Source organism: Rattus norvegicus, chromosome 17 (assembly GCF_036323735.1).
Source record: "Rattus norvegicus strain BN/NHsdMcwi chromosome 17, GRCr8, whole genome shotgun sequence".
NCBI classification, from domain to species: Eukaryota; Metazoa; Chordata; class Mammalia; order Rodentia; family Muridae; genus Rattus; species Rattus norvegicus.
In genome coordinates, this window is record NC_086035.1 from 5,722,902 (window position 1) to 5,743,854 (window position 20,953).

Consider the following 20,953-nt stretch of genomic DNA (forward strand, 5'->3'; position numbering starts at 1 on the left):
CAGACCAATAACAGTTAGTCAGTCAGTCAGTCACTGGGTTTAAGAGCTGCCATGGTCCACAAGATAGACAGGCTGTGAGTGGGAACAGGGGCTAGGAGGCATTCCAGCCACTGTGTGGGTTTTCTAGAAGCAGATTTCTAGTAAAATGTTTAGCAATTCTGCCTGATGCACCTTTCTTTTTTTGCACAGGGCGTGCAGCATGTCTCATATAGAAACGTCAAGCATCCAGGATCCACCTTTGATGCAGTGCTTCTTAGCGCACAGCTCCGGATCAGCAGCAACTGACATTCGACCCGGGGCACTCACTGCCTAATTCATTTGCTCAAGGTATGATAACGATGATGAGATGATGACCTCTTTTAAGACAGGTGGAGGACACCGGGGTGGGGCAGTTTCCTCTCTCGATCAGTGAAGCTTACAGGCAACTGGTGATGTAGCAGTGACTAATCGGTAGCATTTCAGGCACCAGTCTTTGAAGAGAACCAAGCAGGGGAGGGATGTCGGTGAGACAGGGCCAAGTCCTGTAAAGTGCAATGATGGTTAGGGAGGTCTTCCTCGGAAAGTGGAACAAAGCCCTAAATGAAACAAAGAGAACGTTCTAGAAAGAAGGAACTACAGCTGCAAGGGCTGCTGGGATAGCGCATGTACAGGTTGCGCTCCGGAGTGTGGAGCAATCTGGAAACAAAATCAAGTCTGGACTTCCTTGGTGAGCAACTCAATGGACAACTGGGGCTAGGCAGTTTTTGAAGTATTAGGTGAGGGGCGGGTCAACGCCGAGCGTCTGTTATGGAATACGTCAGGATCAAGTCTTTTTTTTTTTTCCGGAGCTGGGGACCGAACCCAGGGCCTTGCGCTTGCTAGGCAAGCGCTCTACCACTGAGCTAAATCTCCAGCCCCACCTAGATGCTTTTTAGGCAAAATGATTTGAACTCTTTTTTTTTTCTTTTCTTTTTTTCAGAGCTGGGGACCGAACCCAGGGCCTTGCGCTTCCTAGGCAAGCGCTCTACCACTGAGCTAAATCCCCAGCCCCAGGATCAAGTCTTATAGGATGGCTCCAGACTCCATCACAGTCATGCTGAAGGTAGGGTGCTCACTGCACATCCTCGGAAGCATTTTATGCCCAAATCTGATGTCTAGAAATGGGGTTCCTGCTGGAGACCAGAGGTAGCCTAGGTGTGGCTTCGGAGTCCTGTGACTGGATAACACACCCTAAAGAAGGAGTCCAGCTAGGGAGCACAGGGATCGGTCACCAAAGGAGAATGGAAGAGTCTGGAAGTGAAGTAAAGGAGGTATCTGAAAAATAGTCAGAGCTGAGTCAGTGGAGAGGAGGGACGGAGAATGACCTTCTCACAGCAATGCAGTGACCTGGCTGGGTAGAAGCTGGGTTTGGATGAATTTGAGGAAAGATGGCGGCTGGAGGGGGATCGGAGAGAGGACAACATCGCTTTCTGGGAGATGGCTACAGAGTACGAGTATACACGGGTTTAGCAATGGATGAGAAACACCCTGTAGAGAGGAAATTTGGTGTTTCAAGAGAAAGGCGGGGCCAGGGAAATAACCTACAGCAGGCAAAGGGGCAGAATTCAGTGTCCAGGGGCAGGACGGTGAGGGAAGGCAGGGCTGTGGCTACCTGTCCATGTGGCGTGGCGCAGGTAGGGGGCGTGGGTGTTGGGGCGCAGGTGGCAGGGGCTGGAGCTTCTCTTTAGACAGATCTGGTTTTCCTGAGGAGATGGTCCCTGGTGCAAACAGAATCAAAGATATAATAAAGGAAAACAAGAACAGGAGAGAGAGTTGAAACAAAAGCCCGAGTCAGTATGTGCAGCCCGGAGAGTCAAAGCCGGAACTGCTGGCATCATATTAGTAGAGGGTTTGCGTAAAGACACAAAGGAGAGGTGGGTGTCAACATGACCTGTGAACCATTTACAGAAGCCAGGCGGAGGATGCGGATCTCATAAAAAGCTAAACTTGGTTAAGAACGGGGGGGGGGGGGGGGGGGGGGCTGGGGATTTAGCTCAGTGGTAGAGCGCTTACCTAGGAAGCGCAAGGCCCTGGGTTCGGTCCCCAGCTCCGAAAAAAAAGAACCAAAAAAAAAAAAAAAAAAAAAAACGGACTGGGAATTTTCATCAGCACAGATATGCTATTTTATTCCGAAATCGTTAAGGAAGTAAAGGCATCAGACAGAAGGATGGACGGAAAGAAGGAGTATCAGGAGGAGAGAGACTCCTAGGTATGTGGATCTTCAGATGTGAGTCCTGAGGTGCCAAGACCCCACTGAACGAAAGCGTATTTCATCTGGTGGACGTCTGTGGAGCACATAGTTTGACTCTCCTGTTTTGGATCTCATTTCTACCCAGGCCACAAACCCCAATCCTGGGCTCAGCCGCGTAGATTGCAGAGCTCCAAGCCCGGGTCAGTGCGCGGGACTGTGGACAGGAGCGAGGGGGCAGTAAACCACTTGAATGTCAGAGTACAGATTCGGCTCTCGCCTGTGGCCTCCCTCATTTTAGGTTCTCAAGAGCGCGTTCCGACTCTTCTGGTGAGAAAGTGTGCAACGAGCCGGTGAGAACTTCTCAGGGCTCCACACAGAAAAGTTATCTGGCAAAGACGCCCATTAGCTTGACCACCAAACCACAAATGGACAGCAATGAATAATACAGAGTCCTCCCAACGCACTCGGAACAGTGTTAATTACTGCAGTCAGAAGGAGGTGAGGTCATTTATTTTTCAAAGGATTAATGAAATGTTTCTGCTTGTCACCTAAGGTGTTTGTGGACGTCTGAACTCCCTCCTCTCCAGACCTTGTCTTAGCAAAAGACATTATGAGCTGTCTCGTTTGAGTAAACAAGACACTTATTTTACTATAATTATGTTCTCACTGTAAAAGCGTTTATTTATTTATTTATGTTGGAGACAGGGTGTCTTATAGACCAGGTTTGCCTACCACTCTCTCTGTAGCATGACCTTGAACTTCTGATCCTCCTACCTACCCCTGAGAAAATAATAAAAATTTATAAAACATACTACATGAGGAGAAAACCATATAAATAAGTATATTCAACTTGTTTGTACTTTTTTAAAACTAAATATGAAACAAATATTCTTACGTAAAACATGAACTTATTCTGGATAGAAAATTGAAAATGTAGAAAGTAGAAAAAATTAAAATTAACTGTGACCTTTTGTCACTCATATTCTGACTTTATGATTTTGCTTACTATATAAAAATGTCTGGGGGCTGGGGATTTAGCTCAGTGGTAGAGCGCTTACCTAGGAAGCGCAAGGCCCTGGGTTCGGTCCCCAGCTCCGAAAAAAAAAAAAAAAAAAAAAAGTCTGGAATCACAGTGTCCAGTGACTAAATGCTCAATACAGTTTTCTGTTGCACACGGCTTACTTAATATTACACTTTACGAGCGCTCTTTATCCTTCGTGATTTCGGCATCACGCAGCTGATCACTCTGGATTTACTGAGTATCGGGATCAGAACTTTGGCTTTGTGCTACAGAGGCAGCTTCGTGCCTGGCCACGTTCTCGCCTCTTCTTGAGTGTTCGTTGTTGGTGGTAACCGTTTTTTTCCTGTTTTGAGCAACACGTGAATATACGGGTCATTTATGTAACACTGCGCTTTCATTCGCCATAGAGCCAGGTTATAGAATCTCCAGAGTCAATATTGAACTCGGAGCTCAGAAACATCTACATGATTAATATTAATTATTAGCACGTATCGACAGCATGTCTTTCACGTGGGCACGCAAGCCCCCGTTCTGGTTTTGTCTCTGTGGCTATGGTAAAGCACTGACCAAAAGCACAGTGGGAAGGAAAGGGTTGATTTGGGTTACAGGACCCAATCACCGCCCATCATGGATGGAAGGCAGGGCAGAACCTGAAGAGGACCCTGGAGTCAGGAACTGAAGAGGAGGCTGTGAAGTGGCACTGCTTACTGATTTGCTTCCCATGGCGTGCTCAGCTCAGCCTGCCTTGTTATATCCCCAGGACCAGCAGCCCAGAGACACACAGCCAATCGTGGGCTGCCCTTCCTACATCATCTGCAACTAAGAAAACGCCCACATACATGCTACGGGTGAATGTGAAGGAGACGATTCCCAACTGAGGCTCCTTCTTCCCTGGTGTGTCACATGACGAGGAAGACGACCGGTCACAGCCTTTCCTGTCCACGTTATCCCTTGTCCTGTCCACGCAGGGGTAGAGCATGATGTCACACAAATGCATGTGTGTCTTGTCAGGGTGTCTCAGGAGTGCACATGTGTCCTGTCAGGGTGTCTCAGGAGTGCACGTGTGCCTTCAATTAGCAGTGAGAAATTCAGATGTTACCATGAAGTGTGATGGATGCTGTTCATATCAGTCACAGCGGTTTTCATCATTCAAAGGAGGAATTCCATTATTATTAGTCCACTAATTTTTATAAGAAAAGTTATTTAATTTTATCAAGGTGTAATTCAATAGAGACAATCAGTGCAAGTTTGTGCCTCAGTGCTGGATTCTTGGTATATTGTAATAGGATGGGGTACTGGATCCTTTTTTTTTTTAAAGTTTTATTTATTTATTTCATGTATGTGGGCACACTGCACCAGAAGAGGGCATCAGATCCCATTACAGATGGTTGTGAGCCACCATGTGGATGCTGGGAATTGAACTCAGGACCTCTGGAAGAGCAACCAGTGCTCTTAACCGCTGAGCCATTTCTCCAGCCCCAGGGTACTGGATTCTTAGTACATTGTAGTGGTGTGGGGTACTGGATTCTTAGTGCATGCCAGTGGCATGGAGTTGTTCCGTCATTCCTGTCTGACAGGTGAGGAAGCCTCCCTGCTGCACACCAATGTAGACATTAAGGAAGTCGTGCGAGCTCAGGCACAGTTCCTGAGCACCTAGCCTGTGTGAGCAAAGGCCCCCCAGAGCTGATTATTCTTAGGCATGTGAGAGGGCCTGAAGGCACGGAAAATCAACCCTGTGTGTGGTTCACACAGTGGTAGAATTAGGGTAGAGACCCTAGGCAGCCCAACCTCAGAGTTGGACGATAGTTACAACCACCAAACCCGTGGTTTGAGACACAGCCTCACCTCTGGGCACCCAGAGGTGGCCCTGGCAGGGTCTAGTAAGTTCTCTAGGGAGTCGTATCATCTCTAAAAGACTAGCAAGAGAAAGAGCACCCCACCCATGCCAAGAGCCCGGGAAGGGGAAGTGTGGCTCTGTAGGACATAAGGTAACAGTGCATTATCCTGTAAAGTCACAACACTGCTCTGGTGTCATCTAATAGAATAGTAAATGTGTCATCTCAATTAGAATGCAGGTCCCTTGAGGCCCTACCGCTCACTGCCACTCATGGGCTTCACCTGTGGGTTCCCGGTAATCACTACATTTAGTGTAATCCAACCCAAGAGTGCCTCCATCCTCCTTGACCCAGGGTCTCTCAGTTCCCCTCAGGGCAACTCCTTTCAGACGAACCCATCGGCATGTGGAATCATTTTCTAATAATCTAGGTCATGGAGTGTGGACAGGGCAGAGCGTAGCAAAGACCAGGCCAGCCTGTTCTTGCCTTTCTGTACATCTGGAGGTGATTTTCAGCCCATATTAGAATCCAAAAAATAACCGTGCTATTAATAAAATGTTCAAAAAAAAATGCGTGAGCACATTTGGACGGTTTTATTTCCACCGTAAGGCTAACTCAAAACGTTTTGGCAAAGAACAGAGCAATGGCGTTTGCTCAAGCATCTCGGAACTCCTCTCTCCCAGATGCTGCTCGAAGGAAGCTGGAGATGCCTGGGAGGTGGCCTCAAGTCCAACCTGTCTTGCCCTGCAAGCAGAAGAACCCTCTGACGATTGCCGAGCTGTTTCAGCTGGCCAGTTGTTTTGCACATTGCGTTAGACCAGGAGTTGCTGGCACTGCAGAGATGGAGCGAGTGCCTCAAGCAAGCTCTGTGTGCTGGGATGAAGAGATAGCTTGCCTGGCTCGAGGAGTCGTTATTTTCAAAGCACCCCACCCCCAACAGGCACACATGATTGCAGAGTAACTGCCGGTCACCTCGCTCCTCTGGGTCAGCATCACCCTGCCACAACCCGCATGGCTACCCACAGTAATAACTTAGAAATCCACTTGCCTAGTTTTATAATATTATCCTCACCAAAGTGATGGAAGAGGCAGCTTCGATTTTCTGCCAGCCCAATGGGCCACCTTTGGGTTTCTGTGGGTGGTGGTTGTTAACGTCTATTTGAGTTTCACAGCGGCAGATGTGAGGAAAAACTGTTGCAGGGTACAGTGCAGGCACCTGAGAGCCACACTCTCCTTCCATGCAGAGAAACCCCTTATCCAAACGTTAGTGGTGGCCACCTGTCAATCAGGAGTTGTTCGATGGGAAGGATGTAGTTGAGTGCATGGCATCTTGCCGCACCACGTCAACACACTTGGGCACTGGGAACATCTTGCTGAATGATGCTAACGATTGTGGGGTGGGTGAGGAAAGGTGCCTTCGACATGGACGGGCACTCAATAATTACTGATTATGAATGGCGGTGGCTGCCAATGCCACCTTAAAAAATAACCACATTATTTGTTTACAATATATATTCTAATTCATTAACAATTTAGTTACTTTTCTTGTGTGGGCATGTGCATACCAGGGTACTAATGTAGAGGTCCAATGGTGCTGTAAAATTATAAAAAAGACTTGTCTTTTACTCCACACTAGGTCTGGCACCGCAGTGCCCCAACGTATCTTGTAGATGTCTTCATCTCAGTCAGCAAAGCGTCTCACCCACTCTGCTCCATCCCACATCACACTGCCAATGGCTTCTCTCTGAGCCTGGCAACAATCTCTCTACCCATCCAGTCCCCAAGGCAGGTTGCCACCATGCCAGACACACACATCTCAATTCCGTGGCGGCCCAGTGTCTCCACCACCACATAACTCTCTTAAACTCAAATCACCATGTAAAAGAACACATTACACAATAACCTCTGATCCAATCGATAAGATATAATTTGCTCATCTAGACACACAGAACCCTGTACACATCCATACCTAAAGAACATTCATAACAACTTGTAAATGTGCAGAGAGGAATCTTAACACCGGCCTCCGTGTTCTCTCGGCGGCTTCTCCGCCTCTCTCCAGTCTCCTCCTCTTCTCTCAAACTTTTCTCCTGCCCATTCTTCCTTCTTGTCCAATAACAGGCCTTGTTCTATCTTGTACCTGCCTTCACAGGTATGACATCACCCTACAGTCAAAGGGCAACTTTCAAGCATTGGTTTTCTCCTTTCTCTACGTGGTCTCTGGGGATTGGACACACATGCACACACATGCAGATGCACAAAGGACATACACATGCATATACCTATACACACATGCACACATATACACATATGCACACACATCCATACATACATACATGCACACACGGCATGCATACAACACACACATCACACACATATGTGCATAGGTGCACACACACAACCATACACACATACATATAACATGCACACACATCCATACACACATTCACACATACATACACACATGCACACATATGGCTTTACAGTAACTTCCATTGACAGATCAGGGGATTCATTGATCTTTCAGTTATTATTTGGAGAAATTTTAAGGTTCCCATCTGTCTCTGGTATATATATATATATATCTCAACCCAGTTTTGTGTTGTGGGCAGGACACTGGTGTGAGTGTTCCAGAAATTTTCTGGGTGATTCCAGAGGGCACCGAGGACTGGAAAATGCTGGATAAGGGCAGGTAAGCAAGAGCATGGGCATCTACATGCTCAGTTCACTCGGACACCCCTGGGACAGCCACCGCACTGCCTGTGGCCACTAATGCCTGCATCATTCTCCTGGCATCTCCCTACAGTTCTAGCTGAACTTGGAGAGGCCAGCATTTCCCTATAGAACACTGCAAAATAAAGAAATGAGAGCCCTTAGTAAGGCTTCTGGATTTACCAAACAGGTATGTCTAAATTTAAATTTTAGATAAACGTTCATAGTTGCCATGATTATGTCTCACATAATAGTTGGAAATATTTAGATAAATTGTTTGCCTGCGATTCATAGTCTATTGCGAATCAGTGAGAATCACTCCCTCAGGTCCAAGAGACTCTGAAGTCACAAGAGGACACAAGAATCTCGGGGTTCACTGGATGTCATTTTCGGAAACTTAATTCATCTTTTCACTTCTGTTTTCTAGAAACCATGGTGTGAAGCAGAAGCTTCACCTCTGTACAGGTCTGTCTTACACTCCAGAGGGGACCTAAGACTCTCGAAAGAGTTCATGTAGCATCTGACTATGCTGACGACACATTCTCTCTGCCCTCCATTTAGCCTAGGTCCTCGAGCCTCTTCCTCTGTAGTGTCAGGACCCTGCCCTCCAAAACCTCATATCCTGAGCCCAAGCGTCTACATGAGCTTTGGTGGGACACTTACTAGCTTTAAGCCCACAGGTAAGATTGGCAACACTGCTGGGCTCGGCTTCCTTTCTTACATCACAGGGGTAACAGTGTCTACCTCACAGGGCTTTTGTAAGAAACTAACTCAGGTGCAGCCTGCTGTGAGGTTAAGTGTTCCTCCCAAGCAGCGTCTACCATGCCATACCCTGGCGGAAGACACACACTGGTCTGTCATGTTTGGCAATGAACTCACAGACACAGACACACAGAGACACAGTTACACATAGAGAAACACAGACACACCCGGTGACATGTACACATATAGACAGACACATGCAGACATACATACAGACAAACTAAGATGCACATAGACACAAACACACAGATCCCCCCCCACACACACACAAAGAGAGAGAGAGAGAGAGAGAGAGAGAGAGAGAGAGAGACTCAGATACAGACACACAAATATGCACACACACAAACACAGACCCACACACATTACATATATACAGACTCAGGCACAGGTACATGCACGCACGCACACACACACACACACACACACACACACACACACACACACATGCACAAAACTGTCTACAAAACAATGTAATCACTAAAGACATGGGTTGAAAGCTACAACAGCATGGTGGCATTCTGATTTAGGTATTCTTGTACTCCCTTTGGCCTGACAGTAAATTGGTGAGGGTTTCTGGGAAGGGAATGGATAATATGTTACAAAGGTCTTAAATATTAAAACCTCATGACCCAGAAATGTTATCTCTAGCAATCAATCCCAAGGGAAACAAGCCAGGGAATCGGACAAGGATTTATGCACAAAAATGTCCATTAAGGTGTTACCCTTAATCATAAAATCTGAAGATGATTAAATATGTTACAGTCTATTGACAGAATAAAATATTTAGGAGCATGAGCATTTTTATTTATTTGTAGGAAATGTTAATTCTATTAGGAAACCCTTAGGGACATTTTTTTGATACTCGGAGAATAGAATGTCTACATGAAAGATTATTCCAAGCATGTGGCAACTGCAGGCAAAGGGACGCATTGGAACTAGAGATGTGTCAGTAATGACAGAGGCAGTCGTCGGAGACGCTACTCCCTTGTAATGACAGGGCACAGGCGACTTTACTCCTGTCCCGTCGATTTATATTTTTAAAACCACAGTAAAAGCATCATTCTCACAGCCTCTGAATGCAGTCAGTCCAGAATCTGAGGACCACAGTTGACTACCATGGAAAGCTGTTTCCCTCTGTGAGCTTCTGAGGAAAGATTAGATTATCCCCTCCTGACATGGGGAATGGGAATGTCTCCTCAGTGGTCTGTCTTGAAACATATCCCTTCTCTCTTCCAGACTTGGAACAGCTCAAAGGAAGAGCTCAAAGGAAGCAAGTCACGCATACACACACTCACACTGAGCATGGCTGTAAACACATACTTTCTCACACACACTTTCACACAGTCACACACACACTTGTGCAACCTACTCACATGCACTATTGCATCACACACATTCACACACACTATGCCACACAATACTCTCACACATACCTGTACACGTGCGTGCACGCACACACATGCACACTCACACACAATACTCAAACACATGCATACATATACACACGTACTCACACACATTCATAAGTCTCACACAGTCTTACAAATACTTGCACTCACGCTTGCATGCACATACCTAGGCACATACAGATATCCAAGCATATACACACACAGGCACACACACAAGACTCTCACATATACTTGTATACTATATGCATGCACACACACTCTCACACACTTGTATATACATTTTCACATACACAGTCATGCATGCACCCACGCACACACGCACACAGCTAAAAACCATGTGGAGAAGGCTGTCAAGAGGAGCTCCGCTTGGTGACAGGTCTTGAGTGCTACTTTGAGAAGTGTCCCTCTCATACCTACCAGGGTTACTGAAGCTCAAATGCTTGTGAAGACTTAAAGCTCCACCCAGCTTAGCATGGGCTAGAGGTGCAGAATGCTAGAAGTTTGGGCAATTGACCACAATGTGTGAAGGTGACCAAGCACGGGAGGAATTCTGAGTGAAGCCTCTTACCTCAGATGCATGACAAGCAACATAGGGAAATGAGGGCGTGTGTGTGAGAACATCACAGAACATGTCCGATTGCCAGACAAACCATGAGGTTTCCACATTCGGTACAACCTTACAGAACTTCTCACAGTGTCAGGGTGCGAGTGTCCACTGCAGGGCCCTGTGGTGTGAGGCACCTGCGTGTTGTAGTCATGTGTGTGTGTGTGCACACAAGTTTCTGCCTGTGTGCATTGTGTGGAGGCCAGAGGTAGATGTTGGGTATCTTTTGCCAAAGCTATCTACTTCATTTTTTTGACAGAGTCCCTTGCTGAACCCAGAATTTGCTGATACCGTTAGAACGACTGGACCCCCCTCTGCCCAAACCCCACCCCCACCCCCGCCATGGCTGGGGTTACAGGCACACACCACTGAGCCCAGCTTCTAATGTGCGTGCCCGCTTGTGCAGCAAGCACTTTAGCTACTGAGCCATCTCCCCAGCCTGTCCCAGATGTTTTCAAAGGCGCATTCCCAAGAATTACCCTCCTGTGCCCCACCACTGACAGGTGAGAAGGAAAACACTGTCAAATCCAGTGAGGGGAAAGACCCTTGCTATCTCTTGTGGAAAGTCAGCAGCCATTCAGGAGTCTCCAGACAAAAGAAAAATACGGAGTTTAGTAAAGGGCAGTAAGTGATCCAATCCATCAAACACAAAATACAAGTGCCACAAATCCCTGTGCGGTCCCGCAAGGCGTCCGGAAGACCCACCATCCATCTTGAATGTCAGGGAAGAGCACACGGGACCAAGACAAGTGCTGTCACTGCTTCCTCTCACACGTGATCTGATGGCCCACAGCGATCCTGCAGGTACAGGGGTGGCCACTGCCTCCTGGGAGGCCCACAGGAAGGACATTATCAAGTCGGAGCCTGAGAAGGTCCGGACAGTGAAATGACCGGCTTTGCTGTTTCGTTTGACGAAACAAAGCCACTCTAAATTGCAGGCTCTCTAAGGGCAAAAACACTCTTGGAGACCCAAAGGGGGAAGCAGACTTTAAATGTGCTGTGTTTAACCTCGTTTAAAAAAAAAAATCAAAGAAAACACAAAACTCTTCACGAGGCCTGCGGGCTTTTAAAACCAGAACAGTTTACATGAAAATATGGATTTTGCTTTTTTACTTCTCTTTAAAAAGAAAGAGACAACGCTGTTAATAAGCAGAAGTACCCTTTAGACTTTAGACAGGGTCGGCCGGGTTACCTTCATAGTTAGTCTCTGAAGGGCCGCCCCTGCGCTCTAAGTCATGACGTCATGATTGACAGGTCACACGGTGGGAGGCTTGCAGCCATTTGCCTTCTGCCTATGTGGACTTTTATCAGTTAAAACAAACAAGTGAGATTTTTTTATTCGCATTCTTTAAAGAAATAAGATAATATTCAACCTCACGCGGGAGATGACTTTTTGGTATTAATGAGTCCATTTGCGCTTTTTTAGGAATAGATAAAAAGGTTCATCTATAGGTAAGCTGAAAGGTAAGAGGTTCATCTGCAGCCCGACTCTCCCTAAAGACAAGCAGAATTAGAGAGAAGCAGCGTATTTATGGAAATTCAAATTTTTCCCTGTCAGGAGAATAAATCCAAAAAGATAAATTTTTAGCTTCCACATAAAATGAAGTTATAGTTCTTTGACAAATGATATTCTTTGTTGTCATGACAACGGAGCCTGCTAGAGGTGTGCATCGAGAAGCCTGCCCATAAATCAGATGTTTTAGGAAGGGGCTAAAGCAAACATTTCTAGACTGGTCCCTAGATATACTGCCAAAAATGTAATTATAGACATTTGTATCAGTCTACCGTATAGCGCAGCAGCTCCAATTTCACAAAATGTTAATTAAAAAATCTATTAAATCTATGCCCCTTGGAGAGAAATTATTATCACACCTAAGGTTGGAAGTCAATGCAGCTCAGTGGCTGTGAAAATTGGGCCGGTGGAGTCAGAAAACGGTGCTGATCTCTACACAGTGTTGGGATGAGGGTTGATTAGATTCTGACTCCCTAGAGAAGAAGAAAGACTGGGGAATCTCATGATGCTTAGAACTCAAATAACACGGAGGAGTAATCAAAGATTTGAGGGCCGGACTAGGAGAGGAAAAGCTGGAAGGCTGAAGTGAGCGCATCCAGCCCAGAAAGACAAACCATCAGCAGCTTCCGAGGAGGTTAGGAAAAACAGTAATTAGCTTAGAAGTCAGACTTTAGGGGGATATTTTCTGAAGACCAAGGTCACAACATTCCACCCCAAGGTCACAGGCAGGTTGCCTGAGGGTACCTGTCCTCAGGCCTGTAACTTTTGTTTTCCAAACGAAAGTTGTCCGGACAACACTTGAAAAACCACATTTCACACAAAACCCGGGTTGCTTCTCTTTGGAAATCGGGTGGTGTGAGAAGCAATCCCTGGATTCCAGACAACTGGAGCTGGAACTGAGGTCTGAAAAATGAGGCTCCACGCAGACAGGAGTGTCGTTCACACCTCTGGGCCCCGGACTCAGTCCTGGCTCCAAGAAGAGGCAGGGCGCAAGGCCGGAAGGATGGATGGATGCACGGGGCGTGGCCACCCCTGCTGGAAGGCTGCGGGTTGGCTAAGCCACCTGCCTGTTGCTCTCAGCAGCCATTTTCTCCGTTGCTTTCCGCTGTGCTGCGAGGCAGGCTATGTACGTTACCTCCCGTTGTGAATTTCCACAGGATCTCCTCCTGCTGGCCACGTGGGTAGGCCACTGAGAGAGCAGCAGCTCTCTCACAGCCTTCAAAGACTGTTAGGTTCGGTCCCCCAAACTGGAGCTCCTTTAAAGTGTGTCCTCATCACACACGCAGCTAGAAGTGCGACTTATATAAAATGATCTTCCAAGGCCCCTGTGGTTCCTGGGATGACATAGGGGCTTTGGATCTTAGGGACTCCACCGTGTGAAGACACTCAGGTAGTGTGTGTGTTGACAATGGTCTCCGGAAAGATGTTTCCAACATTTATCCGCGGGACCTGTCACGGTGATCCACTCAGAAGGATGTTGCTCTAAAACTGTCCCTAATCCCAATGACAAATCATCCCTAAATGAGGAGGAGAAGACAAAGAGTCCCTGAGAAGATGACGGGAACAGAGCAAGAGAATGTAGTGTTGTGACTATGAACGTGTCAGGGAATGCCAACAACTGCCAGCAGCGACCAGAAGCTCAGGGATGCCCTAGATCTTAGAAGAAGCCAACAGCACCAAGACCTCAAGTTCAGCTTCTGATGTTCACAATGGAGAAAGAAGTTTCTAAATGGTATCACCAAGACTGTGACCCCTGGGCGATCAATTTGAGGGGACTGCTAGCTACCCTTGTGTCAGAAAAGTTCCCCGCAAAACATTGTCTGATTGTCCTTTAAGCAGATTGGTTTCACCTGAGTTCTTAAAACTTTGCCATTCCCATGACCTCTTAGCTGAGAACTTCTCATTTCCACTCAAGTCTTTCTGACTGAAGTCCCACACAGCCTCAGCCATGAACGGTCCCACATCACAGCCAAAGTGATTCAGTTGAGGGGTCACTTAGGCTTCATTTCCCTCATTTGAAGATGGCTTTGTTCTGTGTGTGGAGCTATATGGTGGCTACATGTCACATATTGTCAGGTGGTTCATCAGACTAGCACCTATTTAGTTCTCCAGGTCACCGGACACCGTAGATATTCACCATCCCCTTTTATGGAAAAGAAGTCTCAGACACAGAGACTCAAGGCCCATGGTCAGAGGTTTCCTTTGTCTGGATGGCAGGACTCTGACTGGGGCAGAGACGGTGGTGACGGGAAGAGTGGGGCCTGCCAGTGCCTTCAGCATGGGGACCTGAAACAGTGGAGCTGGGTGGGACTGTGTGTGGGAAGTAAACACTTGGATATGGAGCGATGGCTGGGCAGTTGGGACCATTGGTTGCTTCTGTAAGAGGACCTGGGTTCAGTTCCCAGAACCCACACAGTGACTCACAACCGTTTGTAACTTTTAGGGGATCTGATGCCTGATTCTGACACCTGCAGACACCAGAAACTCGCACAGTGCACTGAGCCACAGGTGGGCAAGATGCTCATAGACATAAATAAGCCAATCTGCTAAAACTGTCAATCAATGTACTTGGAGTTGATCTGCTCCGTTTGCAAACAGCTGCACCAATGGCATACGAATGCTCTGGTCTGCACTTAGTTCTACACCTTAGGAAGTGGCTGTGGGATCAGTGAACGGACACATGGAAAGAAAAGGGTCAGAAGAGGAGCTTCACTCCCAAATGCAGGTGTCATGGAGAAAATGGAGGGATTGGGGAGCGGGGAAAGTGGGAGAGGTTTGAGGGACATCAGAAAAGAAACGTGGGCTGGAGTTGAGGGAGAGTAAGCCATCTCAGCTAATCCAGAAAAGTGGATTAGCAGACACTCGGTTGGCCAACAATGGTGCATCTCCGGCCTCACGTGGACTCCTCCCAGGGAAATTGGTTGGCAGCTGGAAGGGAGAACTTTCACTTACATGTTGAAGAGGTTTAAACTCAGAAGCTGCTAGCTCGCTAGGGAAACTCCATGTCAGATGTGGAGATTGCTAATCTCCATTGCCAGATGACCTCATCACAAGGTCAGCACTGGGGTACACAGCCCAGAGAAACAGTGCTTGAACTGGGGTAGGAGGCACAGAGAAACAGTGCTGGGATCATAGATTTGACATTCCAAGCTCAGAGAAGCAGCCAAGAATGGAGTTTTCATGAGCTTTCTTGGGAGTCTATGCATGGCTGTCCGGAGTGTGAATGGCCTTATGGACTCTTTTAGGTCCCACTGGGTTCCCCCTGCCTCCCTCCAGTTCCCAGGGTGCCCTCTCTTTACACTCACACAACTGCAGAGGGTAAGAGTCTGTGGCTAACAACCAATAGTCAGGGTCCAGAATGATTTGAGTCTGTGTGTTTATCTCATTACAAAACCGATCGTTCAGTTGGTGGAGGGTTCACTCAAAGCCCTAAGTTCCAGCACTAGCAGTGCATAAAGCAAGCATTGGGAAGTAGATACAGAAGATTAGGAGTTCAAGGTCACCTCCAGGTACATGGCGTACTGGAGGCCAGTCTGAGCTACATGTGGTCCTTGAAGAAGAAGGAGGAGGGAGAAGAGGGAAGGAGAAGGAAGGATGAGGATGAGGAGGATGAGGATGAGGATGAGGAAGAGGAGGAAGAGGAAGAGTAAGAGGAAGAAAAGAATGGGAAGAAGAGGAAGAAGAGGAGGAAAAGGGGAAGAGGAAGAGGAGGCAGAAAAGGGAAAGAGGAAGAGGAGAAAGAGGAGGAGGAGAAAAAGAAGAGGAGGAAGAAGAGGAGGAGGAGAAGGGTAAGAGGAGGAAGAAGAGGAGGAGGAGAAAAAGAAGAGGAGGAAGAGGAGGAGGGGGAGAGGAAGAAGGGGAGGAGGAGGAAGAGGAGGAGGAAGAAGAAGAAGAAGAAGAAGAAGAAGAAGAAGAAGAAGAAGAAGAAGAAGAAGAAGAAGAAGAAGAAGAAGAAGAAGAAGAAGAAGAAGAAAGCGGCACCAGAAAAGACACTGGCACATACTTACTGATTACAAATTCAGATGCCACAGCCAGTTGTTATCCTAGGGGCTTTGGAAAGTCATGAATTTCTGGGTTGGGGCTGTGTTTAATCCCTCAATCCCACCATTACAGTGTTGCATGCCCTGCCCATGGCCAAGGCACACTTGTGCACCTTTTCTGCGCTAGAGCCATACAGCTGTCCTATGGCAACACACAGCTTCTGTCAGGCAAGCACCCAGACGTAAAGACACACCCCTAGCTAAGGACACCTCGAGAGGCAGCCTATATCCCACATCTCTATGACTCAGATGGTCAGTCAGGTAGCACTGAGCCTAAAGGACACGGGCTCACAACAACCCTGATTTGGCATAAAGACTGTTTTGTTTGGTTGCTGGGGATTTAAAAAAAATATCATGGGCCTAGCAAACGTTTAGAAACTGGGAAATCTCACACCAAATCCCAGATCTCCCTTCAGCTTGGAAAAAATTTGAATTTAGTTTCCCTAAGCCTGTATCCCAATACAGAAATTAGGGTTGGGGCTGGAATAGCTCTGTCCTATGCACTGAACCAGGCTTTACCAGTCATCTACATATGCATGCCCAGGGTCCCTCCAAGTCCCTGAAGCTCTTTGAATCTACAGCCAACACTCGAGCACATAGAAAGCATTCGATCTAGTTTATAGACTCCGAGTGAGTCATTGCTTCTGTTTAAAACAATCCTCTGGAGGGAGTCTACTGCAGAGCAGGGCAGGGTTATTGTCTAATAAGATGTATAGCTCTGTTGTCCGTCTCTTTCACCCACCTGGCAAGGTATCGGTGATATATATCTCCATAGACATGCTCCTGAAAGAATATGAATCAATAGCAAGGCGGCTTCGATAGGAAACCCGTCTGACAAGAAACACACAGTGAAAGAAAAGCACTTGTGGTTTCAGCACCGAGGCAAGCAAAACAGAGACATCTCTCAGTGTGCTAGCCATACCAGGATATTGCTATAGCTGTGGGTGGCTACAGCTCAAAACTGGCATCTCAGTTCAAATGGATGGCTTTTCCAAACTGCATGTGTGTTACGGAATGGCTTTGGTTAGAGCTCTTGTAAGCACTGAATTTGATGGTGGATCGCCGAAGGAAGCAGGGGTTCCCCAGCATACCCGGGGCCAGTGGTCCAATACAGAAGATTCAGGTGCTGTCCTGAGGGCATGTGTGCTTTGCATGAGACACCAGAGCTGTAGGTAACTAGCTCTTCTGTGAAGCAGGGCTCAGCTAAGTCAGCGTCTTCAACAGAAGAGCCTCAAGGGCATCTCCCACAGATCCCAGTAACAGAACAACCACCTGACTCTTCTCTACAGAGGCTGAGCTCTCCTCAGGCCGCTTCAATGCCAGTAACTACGAGGGACAGGGAAAAGAGAGAAGGGCTATCCTGGGAAACAAGGATCTCCTCAGTCGACTCATTTGTGGCTCAAAAACTCAACTGTCCTGGAGATACTGCCCGAGGGAAGGCCACCCAGTGGTTTAACCCGCTATGCCCCCTTAGACTCTGTGGGGCTTTCCCAGTTTGCACTCTGAGCCTCCTACAGATCTCCTTGGCTTCCCACTCTCCACCTCCCGCAACTTTCTCACAGTGAAAACAAAATCCTAAGGGATCCAACTGTTATCTTGGTATCAGCCTCAAAGGTGTCCCCTTTTGCTCTTCGAAAGTATTCATTATCAGGTCAGCTGTAGTGGTTCATACCCTCCAATCCCAGCATGCTTGAGGGGGAGGCTATGAGCTACAAGCTATCCTGGGCTTCAGAGTGAGACCAAAACAAAAACAAAAGGCAATAAAGAGTAAGAAATGCCCATTGTGTGTGCTCAGCAAATCTGTCTGCTCGGCCCATTACAGAGGCCCCGCCCCATCACGGAGGCCCCGCCCCATCACGGAGGCTCCTCCCCATCACAGAGGCTCTGCTTCATTTCCGAGGCCCCCTGCTTCAACCTGCTCACTACAACCCCAGAGGAACACTCCCCTAAAGAGAAAACAAGTGGGTGAGTTGGCCTCACAGAACTGAGGACAGGATTAAGAGGAGGAAGAGGAAAAAAGGGGTGAGGAGAAGAGAAAGAGAAAGACAATCTCTTAGTTGTTTCTCCAAGAGAATGGGGCTGGAGGGAGCTCATCTCCTGTTCGTGCCTTTAAAGAAAGCTCTCTGAGAGACTGTCTTCTGTTTTCAAACCGGCAGGCGTGTAGGAGGTGGTAGATAGTCCTGGGAGGACTTCTGATCAGTAAGTCCTTTGTGACCACAATGAAGGCTGCAGAGTTGTCCCTCTCTGTCTTAACCCTTAACATTCCCAGTTTTTCATTGTTTTTGTTGGGTGACACCGAATGGAAAGTGGACTTTTTGTATGAAATGTGTCTCTCGTGCCAAGGTGCAAGGGTTAACGTTGAAAAGAAGTCTTCGGCTGGTTATTTCATAACTCAGATCAAGATAGGGAAGGGAGACGAAATCGGCAGCACCGTTTCTAAGCCCTGGGAAGTGGAAGTCTCCAAGATGCCATAAATAAGGACCAGAGTATCTGCCAAGTCAGAGGGCTTGCCAAGTTTGAAATCCACTCAATCTCGACATTTTGGAACCCAGAACAGAATACCAACCTTGTGGGATTTATAATATTTTCTTCTCAGCAAGATTTCTTGCTATTTATAAGAAAGTAAAAACAAAAAGTTAAAAAAAGAAAGAAAGAAAAAGAAAATATGACATGGGAAGGTTTTTAATTTTTTTTTTAACCATCTGGGAGCATTATGAGCAGTGAGCACTGTGAAGATAATTAGGTGGAATGATCTATGCACCGTTATTAAATCCAATGTCATCAAAGAAAACTGAGTATGTGGAGCTGCGTGTATGTACATGTGTGTGTGTGCACGCGCCAGTGTGCATGTGTCCTCCCTCTCCCCCCTACACACAGACCACCACCACCCATGATTCCATCCAACTGAATTTAAAAGTTTTAATTCATAAAAAAATTAGAGAAAAGATGAAGAAGTGTATTTGGGATGCGGGTGCTGGATAGAAACGGAATAAGAGTTCAATAGAGGAAATATATTTCCTAAGGAAGCTCAAGGTGTGGGAGAAGGAAATGAGCTGAGAGGGTAGAGGCACCTAAGGTTATAGGGAAGTAAGAGGGACTCAGTCGCCAAATGGTGAGCTGAGGTTTCAGCTCTCTGAGAGGGGGTGGGGACAGAGCAGGGCTTCACAGACTACAGACAGCCTCACCTGGGCCCTAACAAGTTCCCTTGCATCCTGAGTTGTTTTCTCTCTTGTGTAAATTATGGAAACCAAAGCAGCAGATTATGAACATCACACAGACTGTCACCCCCTGAGGACAAGGGTGGCACACCTGCTTGGTGGACTCTGGTGTCACCCAGAGGAGAACTCAGTGTCTCACGTGACCTTTGACACAGCAAATCACCCTAAATCTTGAATAGCCCGGATGTAACAATCAAAGGAAGAACTCAGCGTGTGTTCCACTCACTGCCTCCCACTGAGACACACAGCAGCTTAAACAAGATACAGGCACCCAGAGGAGAGGTGTCAGCGAGTTAGGGGACAAGATCAGCTCCAGCAATGGCTGAATACTAGAAGACCCAAGCCCTGGAAAGGCTGGAGCAATGGAGCAACAACAGGCCTCTGGACTGCTCCTGGTAGATTCTTCCACACACAGAACGTGCCAGGCATGTCCAGCCGTCCTTCTGTACTCAGACCTGCCGACTTGCCCGCTGCTCAGACGCGGAAGGGCAACACGTGGCCGATGTGGAATTAAACAGAGCACTCAGTCACGTGCTTCGACACGTGATGGAGAGGCTATGGGGCTGCCCCAAATCAAGGGCCCCAAGGAGTCTTTCGTGAAGTCTGAAGCATCTTAGGATGCGTTTCGGTCTCCGCTGGAAGGCAGAATGGTGTTTACCCGCTGACACGGGGCGTTGGCTGAAGCTGCACAAACTTACCTGAGAATGAGTTCTGTTCTCCGCAGCGAACCGCACAGCCTGTGTTTTTATTTAACGGTGCTTCAGAACTAGATTACAGTTTGATGAGGATTATTAAAAAGAGATAAAAAGAGCAGAAAAATAAACACAGGAGTTGTTTCTTCGTCCCCCCCCCCTTGGAAACATAATAAAAGTATCAGGAGGAGGGGAAAAGCTTACTGCTCCTTAAGTTTGTGGTTGGGCAGAGATTTTAATCCAGTAAACGCAGGCTCTCAGATCTTGTGGCATGTGAGATGGACTTGACCAAATGACTGGAAAATTAGCATATGCTCTTGGCAGTCTCTCCCAATCCTGGGCTGCCAGAAGCCGGTGGGGGAGGACTCCATGTGACTACACGCTGGGAGGCTGCTCTGCCGAGGCCAAGGCCAACTCAGGCCTTTGTGAGACTTTGTTCTGCTGTCTGGATTCTGTGCACGGAGGTAGCTGGGTATGTCCTTTAACATCCCGTTCCCCCACACCCTAGCTCTACCCTGGGGATCTCTCTCAGGATCACTCATTAGTGAAACAACCCCAGGGGGATGAAAAGGACAGAAAATCAGAGCGATGAGCAGAGGCACTTGGTGACTTCAGTCAGCACTACAGATCCGCCATTGTACGATGTGCAGTGCAAACTTGGTCTGGGTTCTCATGAGGCGATTGGGACCAAAACCTCCTGACACAACCTGCTTCCTAAGGTCAAAGGTGAAAAGCAGGTGCTGGTGTTAACCACCAGGCCCCACATTCACTCGCCAAGATCTGCAAGGGCTTCTGTGGTGACACAAACACCCGAGGACTTCCTGAGACTGGGAGCAGACACCTTGGTGACTGGTTAACCTGACAATACACCGTGGTCAAGAATAACCTCTGCTCAATGACCAGGGCCGGAAGGGTAAGCACGTTAAACTATGGAAAGT

At 47.4% G+C, this 20,953-nt stretch overlaps 1 protein-coding gene across 10 annotated transcripts in view; it reads right to left on the reverse strand.

Annotated features, from left to right (window-relative positions):
* Positions 1-20,953, reverse strand: part of Ntrk2 (neurotrophic receptor tyrosine kinase 2) — a 315,342-nt gene that overhangs the window by 162,344 nt on the left and 132,045 nt on the right. The window lies entirely within an intron of this gene.